The sequence below is a fragment of the Danio aesculapii genome, chromosome 20, assembly GCF_903798145.1.
Source record: "Danio aesculapii chromosome 20, fDanAes4.1, whole genome shotgun sequence".
In the NCBI taxonomy this organism is placed as follows: Eukaryota; Metazoa; Chordata; class Actinopteri; order Cypriniformes; family Danionidae; genus Danio; species Danio aesculapii.
In genome coordinates this window covers 51314367-51323340 of record NC_079454.1, presented here as the reverse complement: position 1 = coordinate 51323340, position 8974 = coordinate 51314367, and the positions used below count along the sequence as shown (strand labels likewise).

The 8974-nt window shown below is 37.1% G+C and overlaps 1 protein-coding gene across 1 annotated transcript in view; it reads right to left on the bottom strand.

The window, feature by feature from the left end:
- The window catches only part of fut8b (fucosyltransferase 8b (alpha (1,6) fucosyltransferase)), a 206031-nt gene extending 197577 nt beyond the window's left edge, over nt 1-8454 (bottom strand). The window contains exon 1 of the mRNA XM_056481322.1: nt 8365-8454. The gene's annotated coding sequence lies outside the window, so the exon portion shown is untranslated. The remainder of the gene's footprint in view (nt 1-8364) is intronic.
- Nucleotides 8455-8974: the final 520 nt, after the last annotated feature.

Below are 8974 nucleotides of genomic sequence, written 5' to 3'. Positions count from 1 at the left end.
CTGGAATTAGCCAAAAGGCATCTGAAGGACTCTCTGACCATAAGAAACTAAACTCTCTGGTCTGATGAGACTCAAATTGAACTCTTGGAAGTGAATGCCAGGCGTTACGTTTGGAGAAAACCAGGCAGCGCTCATCACCAGGCTAATACCATCCCTACAGTGAAGCATGGTGGTGGCAGCATCATGCAGTGGGGATGTTTTTCAGCAGCAGGAACTGGAAGACAAGTCGGGATAGAGGGAAAGATGAATGCAGCGATGTACAGAGACATCCTGAATGAAAACCTGCTTCAGAGTGCTCTTGACCTCAGACCGGGGCGACGGTTCATCTTCCAGCAGGACAATGACCCAAAGCACACGGCCAAAATGTCAATGGATTGGCTCACTCGGTTAATGTCCTTGAGTGGCCCAGCCAGAGCCCAGACCTAAATCCTATTGAACATCTCTGGTGAGATCTGAAAATGGCTGTACACCGTCGCTTCCCATCCAACCTGATAGAGCTTGAGAGGTACTGCAAAGAGGAATGGGCAAAAATTCCAAAAGACAGGTGTGCCAAGCTTGTGGCACCATATTCAAAAAGACTTAAGGCTGTAATCGCTGCCAAAGATGCATCAGCATAGTATTGAGCAAAGGCTGATAATACTGATGTACATGTGATTCTTCAGTTTTTTTTTTATTTTTTAATAAATTTGCAACAATTTCAAAAACTGTTTTTTTCACATCGTCATTATGGGTGATTGTGTGTAGAATGTTGTGGAAATAAATGAATTTAATCCATTTTGGGATAAGGCTGTAACAAAAAAAGAAGAAAAAGTCAAGCGCTATGAATACTTTCCAGATGCACTGTATATTATTTGAGTTGAACTATAGAAAGTGTATTATGCTAAAAAAAAAAAAGGCACAGTATCGGGATCAGATCTGTATTGGTCAATACTCCGAATTTTGGTATCAGAATCTAAATTAAAACAATGGTATCGGTGCATCCCTAGTATTTTCAGCTGAAACTTCACACACACACTCTAGGAACATCAGAGACTTATTTTACAACTTGTAGAAAGAGCCCCTTTAAGTCTCACATCAAGACTCAGACTCCTGATATATTCCCCCAGATGAAAACACACACACACACATTCTCGCCCTCAAAGCTTTGACCTGAAGGAGTTTCCCTGCACAAGCATCTGCCGTTTATATTCTTCATCTCATTTACTCCTCCAAACTAAATGATTCCAGACGTCTCTGAAGACAAACGTCCTCAGCAGCGGGGCATGAGCACTGGCTAACATGCAGATGCAAACATCCATGGCGAAAAAGCAGAACCGGCAGCCAATGAAAGCAACAGCAGGTTATCCAGAGCACAAAACACTGAGAATAAAAGACAATCAATCTGAGACTCCAACCTGCAGCACAAAACACACATCCAGAAGCTTCCATTACAGTGAAGCATCGCCACCGCCGCTTAATGGAGTCATTACACTCAAATGATGACAGACAGGTGTGTGTGTGTGTGTGTGACTGGGCAAGCACACACGTGCACACACACACACACAGACACACACACTCAATCATTCATATACAAACACACACACACACTCAAAAGTACACACACACAAGGATGAATACAAACGCACACACACAAGCATGCGCGCAAACACACACAAGCTCATAAACACATGCACACTCACACACGAAAACAAGCACACATACATAAACTCAAACACATATACACGTATGTACACTCAAAAGAGCATACACACATTCTTACAAGCGCACAAACACACAGACGTGCACACACCCTCACTCACATTCAGTTTATTCCCTACCACACATACACTCTCAGATACATGCACATACACACAAACACATGGAAGCATGTACACACATGAACACTCACACAAGCATGCACGCATACACACAAACACATACACACATATACTCACACGCACTTGCAATCACAAGTACACAAACACTCACATATTTTCCTGTTAGTGATGCATTTTTTAAGACTGCCCAAAACAAATGCTCACATCTCAAATTACTGATAAAATAGCGTTTTGCAAGTTCGTTAAATCGTAAAAAATATCGTTATCGCAACACTCAACAACATAGCATATTTTACAAGTATCATGCAGTCCTACTACTGATGCAGAATTTTAAGACTGCCCAAAACAGACACTAACATTTCACTACAACTTGCTGATCAAATATCGTTTTTCGGGTAAGTAATATCGTACCAAATATCGTTATCGCAACAATATCACGTTGCATATTCTCCCAGTATAGTGCAGCTCTATTACTAATGCAGAGTTTTAAGACGGCCCAAAACAAACACTCGCGTTTCTCTGCAAATTGCTGATCAAATATGGTTTTGCACGTTAGTAATATCGTAAGAAATATCGTTATCGCAACCCTCAACAACAACCCATATTGCTTATTTTTCCAATATTGTGCAGTTCTACTACTGATGCCGAGTTTAAGACTGCTCAAAACAAAAACTCACATCTCACTGCAAATTGCTGATAAAATATAATTATTGTGCAAATTTGTTATATTGTAAGAAATATTGTTATATTGTGAGAAATATCGTTATGGCAACACTCGACAATATCGCATATTTTCCCAGTATCGTGCAGTCCTACTCCTGATGCACAGATTTTAAAACTGCCCAAAACAAACACTCACATCTCACTGCAAATTGCTGATAAAATAGCATTTTGCAAGTTCGTTATATCGTAAAAAATATCGTTATCGCAACACTCAACAACATAGCATATTTTACAAGTATCATGCTACTACTGATGCAGAATTTTAAGACTGCCCAAAACAGACACTCACATCTCACTACAACTTGCTGATCAAATATCGTTTTTCGGGTAAGTAATATCGTAAGAAATATCGTTATCGCAACACTCAACAACAACCCATATTGCTTATTTTTCCAATATTGTGCAGTTCTACTACTGATGCAGAGTTTAAGACTGCTCAAAACAAAAAGTCACATCTCACTGCAAATTGCTGATAAAATATAATTATTGTGCAAGTTAGTTATATTGTTATATTTGAAGAAATATTGTTATATTGTGAGAAATATCGTTATGGCAACACTCGACAATAATATTGCATATTTTCCCAGTATCGTGCAGTCCTACTCCTGATGCAGAGATTTTAAAACTCCCCAAAACAGACACTAACATCTCACTACAAATTGCTGATCAAATATCGTTTTTCGGGTTAGTAATATCGTAAGAAATATCGTTATAGCAACAATATCACATTGCATATTTTCCCAGTATCGTGCAGCTCTATTACTAATGCAGAGTTTTAAGATGGCCCAAAACAAACACTCGCGTATCTCTGCAAATTGCTGATCAAATATTGTTTTGCACATTATTAATATCGTAAGAAATATCGTTATCGCAACAATATCACATAGTATATTTTCCCAGTATCGTGCAGTCCTACTACTGATGCAGAATTTTAAGACTGCCCAAAACAGACACTAACATATCACTGCAAATTGCTGATAAAATAGCATTTTGAGAGTTAGTTATATTGTAAGTGATGTTATCGCAACAATCAATAACAATATCGCATATTTTCCCAGTATCGTGCAGTCCTGCTACTGTTGCATAGTTTAAGACTGTTCCAAACAAACACTTGCATATCACTGCAAATTGCTGATAAAATAGCGGTTTGCACAGAAATTTTATCGTAAAAAATATCGATCACAACACAGCAAAAATATCGCATATCTTCACAGTATTATGCACATATTTTCCAGTATCGCGCACTCCTAATAATGCAGCTTTTAAGTTTAAGCCCAAAACAAACGTTATATTGTGTGAAATGTCGTTATCACAACACTCAACAATATAGCATATTTTTCCAGTATCGTGCAGTCCTACCACTGATGCAGAGTTTAAGACTGCCCAAAACAAACGCTCACATCCCTCTGCAAATTGCTGAAAAAATATTGTATTTTGCAAGTTGGTTTTATAGTAAGAAATATTGTTATGACAACAATTAAAAACATCGAATATCGCATATTGTCATAGTATCATGCAGTCCTACTACTGATGAAGTACAAAACAAATGCTCACATCTCACTGCAAATTGCAGATAAAATATCGTTTTTGCAATTTAGTTGTATCGTAAATCGCAACACTTAACAATAATTTCGAATAATGTATATTTTTTCAGCATCGAACCAAAACAAATGCTCACATCTCACTGCAAATTGCTGAAAAATTGCATTTCGCAAGCTCGTTACTTTGAAAGAAATATCGTTATCGCAACACAACAACAAAATAGCACATTCGCCTAGTATGCCAACATTTTCCAAGACTGCTCAAAACAAACGCTCACATCTCACTGCTAATGGCTGAAAAATTGTTTTTTGCAAGCTCGTTATTTTGAAAGACATATCGTTATTGCAACACAAATAACGCTGATGAAGTACAAAACAAATGCTCACATCTCATTGCAAATTGCCAATAAAATATCGTGTTGAAATATCGTTATATTGAGTGAAATATTGTTAGCACAACACTCAACAATAATATAGCATATTTTTCCAGTATCGTGCAGTCCTGCTACAAATGCAATTTAAGACTGCCCAAAACAAACGCTCACATCCCTCTGCAAATTGCTGAAAAAATATTGTTTTTTGCAAGTTGGTTTTATAGTAAGAAATATTGTTTTCACAACAATTAAAAATATCGAATATCGCATATTGTCATAGTATCATGCAGTCCTACTACTGATTAAGTACAAAACAAATGCTCCCATCTCACTGCAAATTGCAGATAAAATATCGTTTTTGCAATTTAGTTGTATCGTAATCGCAACACTTAACCATAAATTCAAATAATTTCGTATATTCGTATATTTTTTGACTTCACATCTCACTGCAAATTGCGTTTTGCAAGCTTGTTATTTTGAAAGAAATATCGTTATCGCAACACAACAACAAACTAGCATATTCGCCTAGTATGCCAACATTTTCCAAGACTGCCCAAAACAAACGCTCACATCTCACTGCTAATGGCTGAAAAATTGCTTTTTACAAGCTCGTTATTTTGAAAGAAATATCGTTAATTGCAACACAACAACAAAATAGCATATTTCCCAGTATCGTACAGTCGTATATCTGATACAGAGTTTTTAAGACTGCCCAAAATAAATGCTCTCTGCAAATAATGTTAAGTCCACACTTATTCAACCGAACCTCGGATGACATCAGAAAACATACCAAAAACTTTTAGAACTTCAAGCAAGATTATCAAGAGCAAACAGCTCACATTCAGCTGTCTGAAACGACACATTCAGATGCATCCGAGACTCATTTATTATGCATTCCAGCGCTTCTTAACTCTCAGATAAACTACACACGCTCAGCATTCGCTTGGCCTCGCCTGCAAAACACATTCAGGCTGCATCCTAAATACACTTGTGTGGGTTTCACTTCATCATCAGTTTATTCATCAGTTGTCTGCAGCTTGCATGACTGACTGTGTTTAGCAAAATAACTAATTAGCAATTCACACTGGACATGTTAAATGAAATTAACCCCCATCCTGGGACAAATATACGAGGCTCATTCTGCAGAGGACGATCAATACAGTCAATAATATAGACTCGTGCAGCAGGTGTAAAGGCCTTCAGCTGTTCTCTTACACACAGATCATTTGACTTTACATGATGATAAAACATCTGTTTGACACTTTGAGCTTTCAATAAACACTACCTGATAAGAGTCCTGTCGCTTATCCAAGTTTCGGGAGCAAAAAAATAATAACTTGACTTCTAGTTGATCATTTGGTATCAGAAGTGGCTTAAATGAAAGGCATAGGCCTCTAGATTACACTTATTTAATAGAAAGTCATGCTGCAGTGGATAAAGAATGAATATTATGTTTGACTCCCATGAGCTTGGAGGACTGCATCCATACATCTCTGCAATGACTCGAATCACTTATTAATAAAGTCATCTGGAATGGCAAAGAAAGTGTTCTGAATAATAATAATAATAATAATAATAATAATAATAATAATAATAATAATAATAATAATAATAATAATAATAGTTCATCAGATTCTTTGGATTCATCTTCAACGCCGCCTACATCTTACCCCAGACATGCTCAATAATGTTTATTTCTGGTGACTGGGCTGGCCAATCCTAGAGCACCTTGACCTTCTTTGCTTTCAGGAACTTTGATGTGGAGGCTGAATTATGAGAGGGAGCGCTATCCTGCTGAAGAATTCACCCTCTCCTGTGGTTTGTAATGTAATGGGCAGCACAAATGCCTTGATACCTCAGGCTGCTGATGTTGCCATCCACTCTGCAGATCTCTCACACGCCCCCATACTGAATGTAACCCCAAACCATGATTTTTCTTTTACCAAACTTGACTGATATCTATGAGTATCTTGGGTCCATATGGGTTCCAGTAGGTCTTCTACAGTATTTGTGATGATTGGGATGCAGTTCAACAGATGATCCAGCAGAAAAATGCCACTTTTGCAAATGATCAATTAGTAGTCAAGGTACTATTTGTTGCTCTTACAACTGGGATCTGGGATTCTGTTCATCTCCAAAAACACAATTAGTCCACCATCAGCACATGAAGTCTTCTAGCTGTAAACATTAGCCATGCACTCCTCACACAATCAACATCTCCTTCAGATAGATCAGACTGAGGTAAAGTTGCATTTAAATTTGCACATTCAGACTTTCACCTTCTTAATATAATTTCAGAAAAGAATTGTTTGCAAATTCTAAATAGGGAAGTCTTATTAGCAGCCAATGACTATCAAAGTACAACATTGTTCATGGTCAATTAAATAGTGCTAATGTTGTCTTGAAGTCATAATTACATGTGATTTCAGATCCAATTTTCAAAGTATAGTGTGGTAAACAATATATGGAGCGGCTGGAAGGGCATCCGCTGTGTAAATCATATGCTGGAATTGTTTGCGGTTTATTCCGCTGTGGGGACCCTTGATAGATCAGGGACTAAGCCGAAGGATACTGAATGAGTTATCAGTATAAAGTACAGATCTGGAATTGGGTTATTTATTTATTACTACAGAAATTAAATGCTAAAAGTAATTTAACAGATTATTTATTTATTTATATATTATTAAAAATTTTTGTATTTCTATTTTTTTGGGTTGTATATTTTGCATTGTTTTATTATGTACACCAACTTAAATTAAAATGATAATTAAAGTAGAATATTTTAATTGATTTCAAGTATTTTAATTACTTTAATTAGTATGTAGGCTAGTAATTTATTTGTTAATTTGTCTTATTCAGTGAGATGTTTTTCTCCCTTTTCGTTTTGATCTTTATTTATATCATTTTATTTATTTGTGTTTATTTATTTTGTATTCGGTTAGTTAAATAGTCAGTAATAATTGATTAATTCATTTGTTTTGATGTTTAATTATCAATTAATTACCAATTATCCTTTTATTTCTATATTTTATAATATTTTACTTCATTTATTAAATTTTACTATTATTTTTAGTTTAGTAAATTTAATTCACAGACAATTAAATAGTGCTAATGTTGTTTTGAAGTCATGATTACATGTGATTTTAGAGCCAATTTTGAAAGTATAACACGGTAAACAATAAATGGACATTGACAAAGTTGTCACTGAAAGAATAAAACAATAATGTAAAACCAACTTTACCTAAACATTAGGCCACGTTAAACTATTTCCTTATAATGGACTTCAATATGAAACCAACTTTATCTCAATGCTGATGATGTACATTGAGGTAAAATTGGTTTCATATCCGGTTTATTTTGTTTTGAAGTCATACTTGCATGTGATTTTAGAGCGAATATTCAAAATAACGTGGTAAAACATACATAGGGAGCATTTCACAAGTTGTTACTGAACGAACGTGCCAATATAAATCCAACTTTGCCTCAATATACATCAGCATGGAGCTTCTTCTGCTACAGGCCGTCAGTCTGACACACACAAACACCACAGACGCTCATAACGACGGACAGAAATGTTTGCTGAGTCGGTAGTGTCTACCTAATAACGCTACGCACACTCATACTCGCACTAAAACTGCTGCTGACTTGGAAGATGTGTGATAAACGCATCACTCACTCAATCCTGATGGCCAAACTGCAGGACTCCAAACGCGTCTTCAGAAAGTACGAGTGTGTACAGAAACGCAGATGTATTGGAACACGTCCCTGATGAAGCCCCAAAACAACGCTAGAAACTGCATGATTATGATGAGCAAATACACGCATTTAAAGCTGCGCGTGTGTATTCATGTCTCAATGCGTGTATTTACAAACACACACACACACATAAACACAGACAGAGTCACGTACCGTCAAACGGAGGAAGATGCGCTCGGGATGAAGACCCAGGATGATGAGGAAGAAAAGCGTGTGAGAGATGAAATCGGCAGACGGACACACGCACAGAACAGCATCATGGGCTGCGCGCACTGCGCATGCGCGGTCCGGTCCGCACCGACAGACCGAAGAACGCCGCCGGATCATCATCGATGACGGGACCTGTGAAGAATACATAGCCTATATATATATATATATATATATAACTGAAGCCAGAATTATCAGCCCTCCTGAATTATTAGCCTCCCTGTATGTTTTCCACAATTTCTGTTTAATATTGGATTTTTCCAACGCATGGGGGTCCATGTTACTGAGAACTTGGTCTTGGTCTCCATACCACTTGTCTTGCAAAGAAAGCACACCAGCGACTGCACTTTCTATTGAGGTTAAAAAGAGCACACCTCAGCCCATCAATCCTCTCAACTTTTTACAGAGGGGCTGTTGAGAGTATTTTCACTAATCTCCCTTTGGTATGAGAATAGCAGTGTGTCTGACAAGAACACCATTAAGAGGATAATAAAGTCAGCTGAAAGGTCTGTTGGTGTCAAAATGACATCTATCGAGGAACTGTATAAACAAAGTC